General features: G+C 28.1%; 1 long non-coding RNA gene across 2 annotated transcripts; it reads right to left on the reverse strand.

Annotated features, from left to right (window-relative positions):
• Window positions 1-3,751: 3,751 nt before the first annotated feature.
• On the reverse strand, window positions 3,752-11,282 carry LOC138356395 (uncharacterized). Of its 2 annotated transcripts, none has more exons than XR_011224455.1 (4): window positions 10,811-11,282; window positions 10,404-10,489; window positions 9,117-9,337; window positions 3,752-6,672 (listed from the first exon to the last, which is right to left on the reverse strand). It is a non-coding gene; the product is annotated as an uncharacterized lncRNA (long non-coding RNA). The 2 variants fall into 2 exon arrangements; XR_011224456.1 differs by having other exon boundaries at window positions 10,806-11,282.
• Window positions 11,283-17,730: the final 6,448 nt, after the last annotated feature.

Genomic DNA, 17,730 nt, shown 5'->3' on the forward strand with positions numbered 1-17,730 from the left:
TTGAAGAATAATATTGAAGAATATTCTTCAATATTATTATTCTTCAATATTGAAGAATATTATTATTATTGAAGAATAATATTGGAGAATATTCTTCAATATTGAAGAATATTCTCCAATAATGAAGAATAATATTGAAGAATGTTCTTCAATATTGGAGAATAATATTGAAGAATATTCTTCAATATTATTATTCAATATTGAAGAATATTCTTCAATATTAAAGAATATTCTTCAATATTGAAGAATATTCTTCAATATTATTCTTCAATATTGGAGAATATTCTTTAATATTGGAGAATATTCTTTAATATTGGAGAATATTCTTTAATATTGAAGAATATTCTTTAATATTGAAGAATATTCTTTAATATTGGAGAATATTCTTCAATATTGGAGAATATTCTTCAATATTGAAGAATATTCTCCTTCAATATTGAAGAATATTCTCCAATATTGAAGAATATTCTCCAATATTAAAGAATATTCTTCAATATTAAAGAATATTCTTCAATATTAAAGAATATTCTCCAATATTAAAGAATATTCTCCAATATTAAAGAATATTCTCCAATATTGAAGAATAATATTGAAGAATATTCTTCAATATTGAAGAATATTCTTCAATATTGAAGAATATTCTTCAATATTATTCTTCAATATTGGAGAATATTCTTTAATATTGGAGAATATTCTTTAATATTGGAGAATATTCTTTAATATTGAAGAATATTCTTTAATATTGAAGATTATTCTTCAATATTAAAGAATATTCTTCAATATTAAAGAATATTCTCCAATATTAAAGAATATTCTCCAATATTAAAGAATATTCTCCAATATTAAAGAATATTCTTCAATATTGAAGAATATTCTTTAATATTGAAGAATATTCTTCAATATTGAAGAATATTCTTCAATATTGAAGAATAATATTGAAGAATATTCTTCAATATTGGAGAATATTCTTCAATATTGAAGAATATTCTCCAATATTGAAGATTATTCTTCAATATTAAAGAATATTCTTCAATATTATTCTTCAATAATATTAATATTGAAGAATATTCTTCAATATTGAAGAATATTCTTCAATATTATTCTTCAATAATATTAATATTGAAGAATATTCTTCAATATTGAAGAATATTCTCCAATATTGAAGAATATTCTCCAATATTGAAGAATAATATTGAAGAATATTCTTCAATATTGGAGAATATTCTTTAATATTGAAGAATATTCTTTAATATTGGAGAATATTCTTCAATATTGGAGAATATTCTTTAATATTGAAGAATATTCTCCTTCAATATTGAAGAATATTCTCCAATATTATTATTCATTATTGGAGAATATTCTTCAATATTGAATAATATTCTTTATTATTCAATATTGAAGAATATTCTCCAATAATGAATAATAATATTGGAGAATATTCTTCAATATTGAAGAATATTCTCAAATATTGAATAATAATATTGCAGAATATTCTCCAATATTAAAGAAAATTCTCCAATATTGAAGAATATTCTTCAATATTGAAGAATAATATTGAAGAATATTCTTTAATATTGAAGAATATTCTTTAATATTGGAGAATATTCTTCAATATTGAAGAATATTCTCCAATAATGAAGAATAATATTGAAGAATGTTCTTCAATATTGGAGAATAATATTGAAGAATATTCTTCAATATTATTATTCAATATTGAAGAATATTCTTTAATATTGGAGAATATTCTTTAATATTGGAGAATATTCTTTAATATTGAAGAATATTCTTTAATATTGGAGAATATTCTTCAATATTGGAGAATATTCTTTAATATTGAAGAATATTCTTTAATATTGAAGAATATTCTTTAATATTGGAGAATATTCTTCAATATTGGAGAATATTCTTTAATATTGAAGAATATTCTTCAATATTGGAGAATATTCTTCAATATTGAAGAATATTCTTCAATATTGGAGAATATTCTTTAATATTGGAGAATATTCTTTAATATTGGAGAATATTCTTCAATATTGAAGAATATTCTTTAATATTGGAGAATATTCTTCAATATTGGAGAATATTCTTCAATATTGAAGGAGAATATTCTTCAATATTGAAGAATATTCTCCAATATTGAAGAATATTCTCCAATATTAGAGAATATTCTTCAATATTGAAGAATATTCTCCTTCAATATTGAAGAATATTCTCCAATATTGAAGAATATTCTCCAATATTAAAGAATATTCTTCAATATTAAAGAATATTCTTCAATATTAAAGAATATTCTCCAATATTAAAGAATATTCTCCAATATTGAAGAATATTCTTCAATATTGAAGAATATTCTTTAATATTGAAGAATATTCTTCAATATTGAAGAATATTCTTCAATATTGAAGAATATTCTTCAATATTATTCTTCAATATTGGAGAATATTCTTTAATATTGGAGAATATTCTTTAATATTGGAGAATATTCTTTAATATTGAAGAATATTCTTTAATATTGAAGATTATTCTTCAATATTAAAGAATATTCTTCAATATTAAAGAATATTCTCCAATATTAAAGAATATTCTCCAATATTAAAGAATATTCTTCAATATTGAAGAATATTCTTTAATATTGAAGAATATTCTTCAATATTGGAGAATATTCTTCAATATTGAAGAATATTCTTCAATATTGAATAATAAAGAATATTATTCAATATTGAAGAATATTCTTCAATATTATTATTATTGAAGAATAATATTGAAGAATATTCTCCAATATTGAAGATTATTCTTCAATATTGAAGAATATTCTTCAATATTGAAGAATATTCTTCAATATTGAAGAATATTCTTCAATATTTAAGAATATTCTTCAATATTGAAGAATAATATTCTTCAATATTAATATTATTGAAGAATAATATTGAAGAATATTCTTCAATATTTAAGAATATTCTTCAATATTAATATTATTGAAGAATAATATTGAAGAATATTCTTCAATATTGAAGAATATTCTTTAATATTGAAGAATATTCTTTAATATTGGAGAATATTCTTCAATATTGAAGAATATTCTCCAATATTGAAGAATATTCTTCAATATTAAAGAATATTCTCCAATATTGAAGAATAATATTGAAGAATATTCTTCAATATTGAAGAATATTCTTTAATATTGAAGAATATTCTTTAATATTGGAGAATATTCTTCAATATTGAAGAATATTCTCCAATATTAAAGAATATTCTTCAATATTAAAGAATATTCTCCAATATTGAAGAATAATATTGAAGAATATTCTTCAATATTGGAGAATATTCTTTAATATTGAAGAATATTCTTTAATATTGGAGAATATTCTTCAATATTGAAGAATATTCTTCAATATTGACGATTATTCTTCATAACTCAGTATACCTAAATATTCTTCATTATTATTCCTCCAAACTATATTTCTTATTACTATGAAAATGAAATTAAGAGTATTATTCAATGTTTAATATTAAAATAGTGTTGAAAATGATTTTTTGTCTATCATATTTAATGTTTATTATTAGAGTTTACAAATGGAGGTATCTTTTTCGGAAAACAACCTCAGAAACGTCTTCAATGATAGTTTTGTGGAAAATGAAAACCATTCAATTTCCATCAAACCACGTTTATATATAATACACTATACATACGTACATATCACCGGTAACTAAGACAACACAACAGGTTGTTAACAAAAATATACACAAAACCTTCAATTCAATTGTATTTATTATTCTCTCAATAAACGTATCTCAAAGGAATACAGTAGTTTAGGGTATTTCTACTCCCCCTCTACTTGCACAACCTCAAGGGGGGTGGGGGTGGCGCCGCACACATTCAGTGACTACAAATACACAATACAACAATCCTGTTTAATATAGTAGGCACAGCATATAAATGTTAAACTCTTGCCCCACATTTCTTCTAGCTCCGAGGTACAGTGTATCATAATGATATCACACATCAAAACAATTTGAACTGGTACACTACTTATTGATAACTATACAAACTTACATACTGTTGGGTCAAGTTATTTATTAACCTTCAAGTATGTTATTTCAGACAATTTCACTAAATAATAGTCAACTACTCACTAGTACCTTAGGAAATTTCTACCCCTTCAAGCCGCACAATTTCACTCAGTACAAATACAACAATCCAATTTAACAATTCACGTTAATATACTCTTACATACTACTATATTAGTGTACATCAACCACACTCAATTTAAACACATTAACGCTTAAACATAATATTCTCCTCGAACCTACCCCTTAAGGGTACTGCTGAAATTAGTTTCTAAGACGAGGGGGACATTTCCGCAAGCTAACTCGGCAATTGTCATTAATGGATAAAGCAAGGCTGATACCCTGTGGGGAGAACTCTGACACGGAACACTGCCACAGGGCAAAGGAGTGACTAGAGGGGAAAGGAAGAGAAAACCATCTTCCAGGAAACTAGTCGCTAGCGAACTAAGGTAACTACCAACCAGACCACAACTTTACCGGGAAAAACACACAAAAAAAACAAAATTCAATAAAGGTTGGTGGGGGGGGGGGGGGGGGGGAGGAACAGTTACCGTATCTGAGTCAAGGCCACAAGTTATTCCAGGGGGAAGGATCTAGCAAGCAATAATTCATTTCCAACTATTCCAATAAATTAATAATATAAAACAACCAAACAATGATTTTTATGACCACTATGTATATATTATCAAATCAATATACAAATCAAACAATATTTCAAATATAATAAACACGTCTTAACGCCCAACATGCTTGCGTCCGGATTGACAAATTATAAGGATGGTAACTGAGTCCGTTACAGTGATCTCCAGTGTATGTTGCCCTCCGAAACATGTTACAGCTCAATAGTAACCCTAACAAACTGCCTTAAGAGCCGTGAATCAGTTTAGTGTCAATGAGCATCTGCGACCACCAGTAACACAGCTTTAAGATCTCGGGATCTAAAGTGAAATGGACACCAGGAACGCTACGGATCCGTATTTGTAACACGTATCCATAAAGCCGACGCCTGCAAGGCCGCATATTTATATGACCATTATCAATATAATACCTGAATAACATCGCCGGCTTAACTATCACACTAACAACGTTGGCTGCAGAGCACGCTTACAACAAACTACGTTTCATTTCCTTCACGCACCCTATGTATCCAAAACATTGACATCCTACCATAGCATACCTTTCCTATCAATATACATCTTCTACACTACATCTTCCATATTTTTACTATATTTCCTTCTTTTTATGCTATTTCGGTATATATAGTTTTACTTTCACCTATGTATTTATGCTTTTATATATATCTATACCTATCATATATAAACACATTGTCAAAGTTACTATATTTACACTACTATTAACATATAACCTACGTCCATATATTTCTCCTAAAATCATTCCTCCATATTAATCTCTTTCACTACCTGTCATAATTACATTTCAAAACTATAATACACATTTACATCAGTTCAATCTCATCATTGGCAATTTACACACACACCTTTAAAACATTAACTTTTCAACATCAATTTCCTATAATCAACTATCATTTCTGCCTTTCATTACAAATTATTTTAACATTCTATAAAATTCCTAATTTCACATTGATTTTACTTTATATACATTACCATACATTCCTCTTACATGATCATTTTCTATTCTACATATCCTCAATCTACATTTTCACACTATCAACTCAACCCCTGCTGCTTAAATACCACACAAACGGCTCAAACACTTCATCCTGGACGTAATGTCAACAAAACTCACATGACATCAAACATACAAACTCAACATAATAAAATACAAACAACACAACTCTACACTAATCAAACAACCTCCATAACAATAACCAACGTAAAAACAACAATTAACACCCACAACATCCATCTCGACTTTCACACTCACACATAATGCCTAAAAACAACCCCCCACATAGGCAATCTCCATACACAGCAAAAACTGCTACTTTTTCTTCTCAGTACCTAAAACATTCCTCTCTTTACAACTTTCATAATTACGTCATTTAAACACTGTTCTTAATCACTTATTATTATTTTACTTTACATTCAATTATAACCATCAAACAATTCATTCATTTTATAATGTATACATTTACGTCATTTAATACACTAATTATTAACTCCCACAACATATTTACTATACACCTTCCATAACATTCTCTTCACACATTTTCAACAACTTCACCCAACATTTCTTTCAAAACAAACATTGTGCACACTCTTTCAACATATAATACTTAACTTCATTAAACAGTCTACTAAATATTATACCAAAATATCACTACATTATCATCTCTCCTTAACACTTTCCCCTTACACGTAACAAATGATATTTAAACAACAGTTTCGATTCCAATCCATCTTCATTACTCGATTATTTTTGGTCACCATCAAACATTCTCTATTGTCCCTTCTTCGTATCTTTGCAATTATATACGCCTTTCTCTTCATATGCGTCGCATCATCCTTGTCTTCAACAATATTATTTCTTGCACATCACACTCTCCTTCAGTTCGACGTCACACTCCGCTGGCCTGCGGTCCCTCTACCAATCAACCACCATTATTACCATCTTCTCGCAAATCTAGAACATAATATGGGTATAGATTATTATTACACTTACCACTAACTTTCTATCTTACCATACTAACACACCCCCCCCCCCAAACATTTAAATTAACTATTCCCATTTATTAATATACCATTCTTCAACCTATATACTATAATACATCACTTATCATTCATATCTATTCACTATACAATTCTTTATAACATTTAGAAATCATAACACTTTTTAGTATTTTACTTTTAAAGAGAACATTCTCATTCAACATATATTTTATTATTTACCTATCGTTTCTATCACTTATATTCCCTACAATGCATATTTCATTTACTTATCACCACTACCTACAACTATGTATTCATTAATCATCTACTTCAACTACTTACTAATCATTCACCACACATCTACTGTCCTCTATGATCACACTAACGACCCGCCTTCTACGGCACTTCACCCACCCCTCAATTTCTGTCTATTTCATTTTTATATACTATTAACAATTACATTCCCACACAACATTCATTCTATATCAACGACTCTGCACTACAACAAACTCAATACATCATTCTTTGGTACCTTCTATGCAAGAAACTGCAACTTCTACATTCAACACTTGCACCTCTCTCCCTTAACTACCTACAAACGATGTTATCCACGTCTAAGCTACTCAAGCCTTTCACCTGCCGATTTTCATTATACCATTATTAACATTCATATACTACACATTTCCATTATCAACATTAGAACTACTAATACACAAACACTCTTCGAAAACTAGACGGTCCCCAACACCACTATCAACAATTTTCAACACGCCCAAACTCTCACCCTATCGACAATTATTCACTACTCTGAACTTTCCAAAAACACACATTTTTGCCCTAAATGAAACCATACAACCCTAACGATTTTACGAAACTATCATTTCTGTACATTTTACACACCTTAATGACTCGCATTTTAACGCTACTTGCTTTTCATTAAAACCACTCGACATGACCAATAACACCACTGTAGTAGTGCTCCAACTGCCAATTTTATTTCACCACAATATCAACATAACACCATCCAACAACAAATCCCTTATTCCACAACCCACACAATTATTCCATGCCCCAAATCTACTCCATCATTGAACAATGTTTCACTTAACCTATTTCCAACTCAATCACGTCAAACACTGCCTATCGTCATAAAGTCAATTTCATTAACTACAACTCTACAGTGACTGCCGCTTCAATATACACGACTCCCTTAAGCCAGGTACACTTGCCTTTCTGGCTACGTTAGTAATCATAAACTACTTAATTTAACACCTATGTAACGTACGCTTCAACACTAACTCCTTCAACTATGAGCTTTTCGCGCTCTTTACATGCGCTCTTAACATTACGACTCATCCCCTATTTTCAGTTTCACAGTAACTTTATTAATCCCTACTTTGTCTTATTGCAACAATTTCTCACTCAAACATGACTCACTAAATGACATGTTCTATTATTAAACCATTTCCTAACTGTGTCAACGATCACGTTATATCAACAAAAATACAACACTAAAACACCATCTATTTCAACTTCACTAATACATTTCTCACAATATAAACTCATTTCCGGTCACATTTAACTTACCCTAACTACTCTCCGCCGCCTCAACGTGAAAATCAAACCCAAAACAACATATTTCACTCACATTTACTATGTAGTAAACGGCAAATACCTTAAACCTATCAACACAACAAGTCACCCAAACACCTCACACACTACCAAGTCTTGACGATCACTGAACTGCCACCGTCTCCCTCTGGTCATCCACACAGCCCAGGGGTCATGACAATAGGCACGATATTACCTCCAACAAGGCAAAACTTTATGCTACAAATACCATTCATTCAATCATCCCTATACCATAACTTTAATGACAACGTCTACTTTGTTTCAGTAAACTATTTTATTGTAACTGCTCATTTCAATTCACATTTTTAAAATCTTACATCAAACCTGCATATGCAACGGCTTTTGGACCTCTTACACCATCAGAGGGGGGGAACCCACACCTAATATTTACTATGGTTCTCAACATTTCACTTTACATGATACAACTTAACCAAGCTACCATTCAAATATTACCAGCCGTAACTACGTTTTTAATAACTACTTGCCTTAACATTTTGTTCTATCATGTCAAACTCAAGTAGCACATCTACCTCAACCCGCACATCTCCCACCAGCGTCTGCTCGGCTCCCACCGGTCGGACTCAAATCAGTCAAACACTGGTCCCATCACAACGTTTTTCTCCTCCACATTCTACTCATTTCACGAAACCCGTCACCTTAAAACAATTGCCACATTCAATAATAACCATGCAATTTCTAAAAGACATTTCACTACATACTTCATATTTATATTTTAGTACTCATTATGGGTCACGACTAAAATATCGACGTTTATATATACCTTACCTTGAGGTCCTTCCGGCCCTTAGCGTTCCCCCGGCCCGCTCGTCCACCAAGCCTTCTGGTTGCCGGACTCGTCAACCACGCTCTTGGACGCGGCTCCTCGCAGCCTGACCTATCAGTCACAGCCTGCTTCATCAGGTATCCTTGCCACGTGCTTATCCAATTCTCTCTTCAACACAGTCAAGGCTCGTCCACTTATGCATCCAACAGGCTATATACGCCACCTGTAATATATTTTTTACCTTTAAAGTACCAAAGTGCCCATTCCATGATTGCCGGGAGGGGGGGGGGGGGGGGGGGGGGGGGGAATTGCTGTTGGCTATCCAACCGCACTATCAACACATTTTAAAGACACGGCCCGCGCGATTTCTAACCCCAAACACTATCGACACTTATTCACTAGACTTAAGCACTTTCAAGAACCAACTGCATCCTCAAGCAAAAATAATTTGTCTACATCAAAAAATGCTAAATGACACTTTAAGGCTATAGTGTTTTCAATTAAAACACTCGCGATGATACCCGATATGGGCTGTAGTAGTGGTAAAACTGCCAATGGGGTATTTAACCACCCGCCAACTCCGCTATTCAAAAACAACAAGACACTTATCTATTCCATGCCGCAAATCTACTCCCTTTGTCTTAAAAAGAAATGTAACATCTAATTGCGACTAAATACCCTACACCACGGCCTATCCTCATCACGTACATTTTCTTACATTGTACTTATACAGTGGGTCACGATTAAATATACACTACTGCCTTACTGTTGGCACTAGGGCAAGTATAGCGTAAGTCGTAAAGTAGTTAATAAACTATTATGTCAGGTACGATTCAACACTTAAAGGACGTTATGAGCCTTTAAAATTCTTTATATGCCATCTTATATTGCCTACTCATCCTGTCTATTCAATTGACCGTTTACGAGTCTTATTACTCAATACTTTGTTATTGTACCCACTTCTCCCTGCAACATGGAACACTCGCTAAATATTTACAGCTTAACCATTTTAACCTCATCGTTGATACAACTTTTCCTTTTTAAACAAACGGACGCTTTCAATTTATAATTCATTATCATTTCACAAACTCAACATTAACCCCTGCCAGACTACCTTCCTCTCAACTTCAACAGTATTCAATTTCACTATCATAACTACTCTCGGCCCCCTAATACGATATTCAAACCAGACATTAACACTCCTTTACTCTAGTAACGTTACCGAACTTACAACCTATCCCCACCCACCTATCTACGACAATTACACCAAACACGATTCACACACTTACTGCAAACTCTTCACTAACACTTAAGTTGACGCGTCTCGCTGTGCTCTTCCACAGCCAAGGGGTCCCACAAATCTATCCGGTATTACCTGCAACAAGCCAACAGTTATTGCATCCTACCAATAGAAATCATGCAATCATCCGTATACCATACCTTTCAAACTTCTTACCATAAACTATTTTCTCGGATGTACCTCATTTCAAATGCAACTCTTCAACCCATCTAACCTCAATAGTCAACTGGTGTGACAGCTCTTATCTGTGGGTTGCCGCCCCCCGCGCCAGATACTATTAACCACTTCAATCTCATTACATACAAAACTATGTGCTCCTCCAATAACTAAGTACGGTTTCGTAATAAAATATTACAATGCCTAACAAAATAACTAATAAACAACTACTTGCCTTACCACATATGATCCAGCTATCAGTAGCACATCTTCCTAACCAAACCATCTGCCACCAGCTTCTGCTCGGCTGCCAGAGGTCTCACGTAAATCATCGCTCCACCACTGCTCCCATCACAACGTTAGTCTCCAAGATTCATACATCACCACTAGGCAAATTTCATGCGAGGCATCATATTACCACCATTACCTCATTCACTAACAATACACCTGAAAATAATTTTCATTCAGTATGTAATTAACATTTAATATTTCAGGACTAAAATATCTGCGTATACTCCCTCAAGAGGGTATATACGGCAGATTTTAATGTTTTTGGACCCTATGTATTCGCGTTTTGACGGTGTACAAATTCGGTGTAAGCTAGGGGTGTGTCAGCCCTAGCGACCCCAAAAGGGTAACGGGGTACCAGCTCAGAGTAACAACACGCCCTAACACTAACTTGTACACCAGTACTTTGCAAATACCAGGGTCAAAATAACGTTCCGTTGCTCCTCGCCGCGCAGGTCGACTCAACAGCCAATCACGTTCCGATTTTTCACTTGACGTCACATTCTCGCACGCTGTACTCTCATTGGTCGGCTCCTCCTAATTGCATACTCCAGTAATTCATCCACATTATTTACTGACACTTAAATATGTATACCCATTGTATGAGAAACATACATATACCTAATGTATGTGAAACAATCTTTTACATTACATTCACAATTGATGACTTTCCATTAATTATTACTAAATAAGTACTATTATAATTATTAAATATTAACAATACTTATTCAAGCTGTAAGTACAGAACAACACAGTACATTATAGCACATTAAACTTAACTAGCCTAATATACATTGCACTACTATACATTGTACTAGTCTCCAGTACACTACTATACATTACAGTACACTAACATACGATGCGCAACAGCAAAGGGCTCAGTACTCTACAGTACAATAGACAACAGTACAGTACCGTATACTACACTACACTACAGTCAAGTGCAGTACAGTACACTACAAGCTACAGTACCATAAACTACACTACACTAGAGTAAAGGGTACAGCACCTTACCGACCAATAACGTACAGTACACTCAAGAGTACAGTACATTCTTTTCTGGTACAGGGTACACTACACTTAAATATAATACACTACAGTACTGTACACTACGATATACTACTGTACACGATACATTACAGTGCACTCAAGTGCAATACAGTTCACTACAATACACTACACTATAATACTGTACAGAACACCTCACTACAGGGTACACTACAATACACTACAGTACAATACAATATACTCAACTAACGTAAACTACACTACATTACAGTATAACTTTTTTACCTACACTACAGTGCACGGCACACTACAGGCTACAGTCAAATACAGTACACTATACTACACTACTCTCCTGAACAATCCAGTACACTACACTACATTATTGCATAGTATATATGTATTCTTCAATATTGAAGAATGTTCTCCAATATTAAAGAATATTCTTCAATATTATTCTTCAATATTGGAGAATATTCTTCAATATTGGAGAATATTCTTCAATATTGAAGAATATTCTTTAATATTGGAGAATATTCTTCAATATTGAAGAATATTGTTCAATATTGGAGAATATTCTTAATAGTTTAGAATATTCTTCAATATTGAAGAATATTCTTCAATATTGAAGAATAATATTGAAGAATATTCTTCAATATTGAAGAATAATATTGAAGAATATTCTTCAATATTATTATTCAATATTGAAGAATATTCTTCAATATTGAAGAATATTCTTCAATATTGAAGATTATTCTTTAATAATGGAGAATATTCTTCAATATTGAAGAACTTTCTTCAATATTATTATTCAATATTGGAGAATATTCTTCAATATTGAAGAATATTCTCCAATATTATTATTCAATATTGGAGAATATTCTCCAATATTGAAGAATATTCTTCAATATTGAAGATTATTCTTCAATATTGAAGAATATTCTTCAATATTGAAGAATATTCTTCAATATTGAAGAATATTCTTCAAAATTAAAGAATATTCTTCAATATTGAAGAATATTCTTTAATATTGAAGAATATTCTTCAATATTATTCTTCAATATTGAAGAATATTCTTCAATATTATTCTTCAATATTGAAGAATATTCTTCAAAATTAAAGAATATTCTTCAATATTCTTGAATATTGAAGAATATTCTTCAATATTGAAGAATAATATTTAAGAATATTCTTCAATATTATTCTTCAATATTGAAGAATATTCTTCAATATTGAAGAATATTATTCTTCAATATTGAAAAATATTATTCTTCAATATTGAAGAATATTATTCTTCAATATTGAAGAATATTCTTCAATATTATTCTTCAATATTGAAGAATATTCTTCAATATTATTCTTCAATATTGAAGAATATTCTTCAATATTATTCTTCAATATTGAAGAATATTCTTCAATATTGAAGAATAATATTGAAGAATATTCTTCAATATTGAAGAATAATATTGAAGAATATTCTTCAATATTCAAGAATATTGAAGAATATTCTTTAATTGTGAAGAATATTCTTCAATATTGAAGAATAATATTGAAGAATATTCTTCAATATTGAAGAATATTCTTTAATTTTGAAGAATATTCTTCAATATTGAAGAATATTCTTCAATATTGAAGAATATTCTTCAATATTGAAGAATAATATTTAAGAATATTCTTCAATATTGAAGAATAATATTCTTCAATATTGAAGAATATTCTTCAATATTGAAGAATAATATTTAAGAATATTCTTCAATATTGAAGAATAATATTTAAGAATATTCTTCAATATTGAAGATTATTCTTCAATATTATTCTTCAATATTGAAGAATATTCTTCAATATTGAAGAATATTATTCTTCAATATTGAAGAATATTATTCTTCAATATTGAAGAATATTCTTCAATATTATTCTTCAATATTGAAGAATATTCTTCAATATTATTCTTCAATATTGAAGAATATTCTCCAATATTATTATTCAATATTGGAGAATATTCTTCAATATTGGAGAATATTCTTTAATATTGGAGAATATTCTTCAATATTGAAGAATATTCTTTAATAATGGAGAATATTCTTCAATATTGAAGAATATTCTCCAATATTGAATAATAATATTGGAGAATATTCTTCAATATTGAAGAATATTCTCCAATATTGAATAATAATATTGGAGAATATTCTTCAATATTAGAGAATATTCTTCAATATTGAAGAATATTCTCCAATATTGAAGAATATTCTTCAATATTGAAGAATATTCTCCAATATTGAAGAATATTCTTCAATATTGAAGAATATTCTCCAATATTAAAGAAAATTCTCCAATATTGAAGAATATTCTTCAATATTGAAGAATATTCTTCAATATTATTCTTCAATATTGAAGAATATTCTTCAATATTGAAGAATATTCTTCAATATTATTCTTCAATATTGAAGAATATTCTTCAATATTATTCTTCAATAATAATAATATTGAAGAATATTCTTCAATATTATTCTTCAATATTGAAGAATAATATTGAAGATTATTCTTCAATATTATTATTATTGAAGAATAATATTGAAGAATATTCTTCAATATTGAAGAATATTCTTCAATATTAAAGAATATTCTTCAATATTATTCTTCAATATTGAAGAATATTCTTCAATATTGAAGAATATTCTTCAATATTATTCTTCAATATTGAAGAATATTCTTCAATATTATTCTTCAATATTGAAGAATATTCTTCAATATTGAAGAAGATTCTTCAATATTGAAGAATAATATTGAAGAATATTCTTCAATATTGAAGAATATTCTTCAATATTGAAGAATATTCTTCAATATTATTCTTCAATAATAATAATATTGAAGAATATTCTTCAATATTGAAGAATAATATTGAAGAATATTCTTCAATATTGAAGAATAATATTCTTCAATATTGAAGAATAATATTGAAGAATATTCTTCAATATTGAAGAATAATATTGAAGAATATTCTTCAATATTGAAGAATAATATTGAAGAATAATCTTCAATATTGAAGAATAATATTGAAGAATATTCTTCAATATTGAAGAATATTCTTCAATATTATTCTTCAATATTGAAGAATATTCTTCAATATTGAAGAATATTCTTCAATATTGAAGAATATTATTCTTCAATATTGAAGAATATTCTTCAATATTATTCTTCAATATTGAAGAATATTCTTCAATATTATTATTATTGAAGAATAATATTGAAGAATATTCTTCAATATTGAAGAATATTCTTCAATATTATTCTTCAATATTGAAGAATCTTCTTCAATATTGAAGAATATTCTTCAATATTGAAGAATAATATTGAAGAATATTCTTCAATATTGAAGAATATTCTTCAATATTGAAGAATATTCTTCAATATTGAAGAATAATATTGAAGAATATTCTTCAATATTGAAGAATAATATTGAAGAATATTCTACAATATTGAAGAATAATATTGAAGAATATTCTTCAATATTGAAGAATAATATTCTTCAATATTGAAGAATATTCTTCAATATTGAAGAATAATATTGAAGAATATTCTTCAATATTGAAGAATAATATTGAAGAATATTCTTCAATATTGAAGAATATTTTTCAATATTATTCTTCAATATTGAAGAATATTCTTCAATATTATTCTTCAATATTGAAGAATATTCTTCAATATTATTCTTCAATATTGAAGAATATTCTTCAATATTGAAGAATATTATTCTTCAATATTGAAGAATATTCTTCAATATTATTATTATTGAAGAATAATATTGAAGAATATTCTTCAATATTGAAGAATATTCTTCAATATTGAAGAATATTCTTCAATATTATTCTTCAATATTGAAGAATCTTCTTCAATATTGAAGAATATTCTTCAATATTGAAGAATAATATTGAAGAATATTCTTCAATATTGAAGAATAATATTGAAGAATATTCTTCAATATTGAAGAATATTCTTCAATATTGAAGAATATTCTTCAATATTATTCTTCAATATTGAAGAATATTCTTCAATATTGAAGAATATTCTTCAATATTGAAGAATATTATTCTTCAATATTGAAGAATATTCTTAAATATTATTCTTCAATATTGAAGAATATTCTTCAATATTATTATTATTGAAGAATAATATTGAAGAATATTCTTCAATATTGAAGAATATTCTTCAATATTGAAGAATATTCTTCAATATTGAAGAATATTCTTCAATATTGAAGAATATTCTTCAATATTATTCTTCAATAATAATAATATTAAAGAATATTCTTCAATATTGAACAATAATATTGAAGAATATTCTTCAATATTGAAGAATATTCTTCAATATTGAAGAATATTCTTCAATATTATTCTTCAATAATAATAATATTGAAGAATATTCTTCAATATTGAAGAATATTCTTCAATATTGAAGAATATTCTTCAATATTGAAGAATATTCTTCAATATTATTCTTCAATAATAATAATATTGGAGAATATTCTTCAATATTGAAGAATATTCTCCAATATTGGAGAATATTCTTCAATATTATTCTTCAATATTGAAGAATAATATTGAAGAATATTCTTCAATATTGGAGAATATTCTCCAATATTGGAGAATATTCTTCAATATTGAAGAATATTCTCCAATATTGAATAATAATATTTGAGAATATTCTCCAATATTGAAGAATATTCTTCAATATTGAAGAATATTCTTCAATATTGGAGAATATTCTTCAATATTGAAGAATATTCTCCAATATTGAATAATAATATTTGAGAATATTCTCCAATATTGAAGAATATTCTTCAATATTGAAGAATATTCTTCAATATTGGAGAATATTCTTCAATATTGAAGAATATTCTCCAATATTGAAGAATATTCTTCAATATTGAAGAATATTCTCCAATATTGAAGAATATTCTTCAATATTCAAGAATATTCTTCAATATTGAAGAATATTCTCCAATATTGAAGAATATTCTTCAATATTAAAGAATATTCTCCAATATTAAAGAATATTCTCCAATATTGAATAATAATATTGGAGAATATTCTTCAATATTGAAGAATATTCTCCAATATTGGAGAATATTCTCCAATATTGAAGAATATTCTTCAATATTGAAGAATAATATTGAAGAATATTCTTCAATATTGAAGAATATTCTTCAATATTGAAGAATAATATTGAAGAATATTCTTCAATATTATTATTATTGAAGATTATTATTATTGAATAATATTGGAGAATATTCTTCAAAATTTAAGAATATTCTCCAATATTGAATAATAATATTTGAGAATATTCTCCAATATTGAAGAATATTCTTCAATATTGAAGAATATTCTTCAATATTGGAGAATATTCTTCAATATTGAAGAATATTCTCCAATATTGAACAATATTCTTCAATATTGAACAATATTCTTCAATATTGAAGAATATTCTCCAATATTGAAGAATATTCTTCAATATTGAAGAATATTCTTCAATATTGAAGAATATTCTCCAATATTGAATAATAATACTGGAGAATATTCTTCAATATTGAAGAATATTCTCCAATATTGAATAATAATATTGGAGAATATTCTCCAATATTGAAGAATATTCTTCAATATTGAAGAATATTCTCCAATATTAAAGAATATTTAATATTGGAGAATATTCTTCAATATTGAAGAATATTCTTTAATATTGAAGAATATTCTTTAATATTGAAGAATATTCTTCAATATTGGAGAATATTCTTTAATATTGGAGAATATTCTTCAATATTGAAGAATATTCTTTAATATTGGAGAATATTCTTCAATATTGGAGAATATTCT

This window comes from Procambarus clarkii, chromosome 72 (genome assembly GCF_040958095.1).
Source record: "Procambarus clarkii isolate CNS0578487 chromosome 72, FALCON_Pclarkii_2.0, whole genome shotgun sequence".
Lineage (NCBI taxonomy): Eukaryota > Metazoa > Arthropoda > Malacostraca > Decapoda > Cambaridae > Procambarus > Procambarus clarkii.